Below are 945 nucleotides of genomic sequence, written 5' to 3' on the forward strand. Positions count from 1 at the left end.
AATGCATACTGAATGTGTCAAACTACAAAACACATGCTGTTAATAAATATTGATAACACGTGCTATTTTAAGGAAGCTGACAAAATGTGCAGCCATGCATAAAATGACAGCTTCCAAATTAGGTTTCCTTATTGCTTGAAAATGATCAGAATTTAAGCCTTTTTAAAAACATTTTTCTAAAAGAAAGTGAAAGAATTCTAACAACTCGGCTTGGAAAAGGATATTACTGTGTTAAATTTTAATATAATCTAATGAGAATTTGAAAAAGAACTTGAAAGGTAAATTTGCTGACAGAATGGGACAAAGAAAAGCACTGAAACGAATCCAGCCAGTCAGTAGAGCCATCTATTGGAGAATTAAAGAATAGAATTATCGCAAGGGAAATAACTTCTACAGCACATCAACATCCGTTCCATTAAACTCCATGTTATATGAGAATACGGTAAGTTGACAAAGATTTACTTTTAAGGCTGTAATGGTGATAATAATGCAAATAATAGAGTTGTGTGAACCTCTCGATGTTACAGTAATTACTTCGAAACGTAAACATAACAATTAAAGACATTTCCTCGTCTTAAATTGTTGGCACTCCGTCGCTTACGACGTCGGGGGTTCCAGTTGATCCGATCAACGGAACAGCCTGCTCGTGAAATTAACGTGCAAGTGGCTGAGCACTCCACAGACACGTGTACCCTTAACGTAGTTCTCGGGGAGATTCAGCGTGACACAGTGTGTCAAGGCTGACCCTTTGAATTACAGGCACAACAGAAACAGGAAGTAAGAGTGAGAGAAAGTTGTGGTTCGCCACCATCCCCTGCCGGAGCCTCGTGGAGCTTTTAGGTGTTTTCGCTCAATAAACACTCACAACGCCCGGTCTGGGAATCGAAACCGCGAGTCCGCTACCCTAACCATTGGGCCATTGCGCTTCCACTCGTCTTAAATAAC

General features: G+C 39.9%; 1 protein-coding gene across 1 annotated transcript in view; it reads left to right on the forward strand.

Annotated features, from left to right (window-relative positions):
- Positions 1–945, forward strand: part of LOC106880328 (zinc finger protein 208) — a 10,420-nt gene continuing 9,475 nt past the window's right edge. The window contains exon 1 of the mRNA XM_052978034.1: positions 1–442. The gene's annotated coding sequence lies outside the window, so the exon portion shown is untranslated. The remainder of the gene's footprint in view (positions 443–945) is intronic.

The sequence above is a fragment of the Octopus bimaculoides genome, chromosome 29, assembly GCF_001194135.2.
Source record: "Octopus bimaculoides isolate UCB-OBI-ISO-001 chromosome 29, ASM119413v2, whole genome shotgun sequence".
Lineage (NCBI taxonomy): Eukaryota > Metazoa > Mollusca > Cephalopoda > Octopoda > Octopodidae > Octopus > Octopus bimaculoides.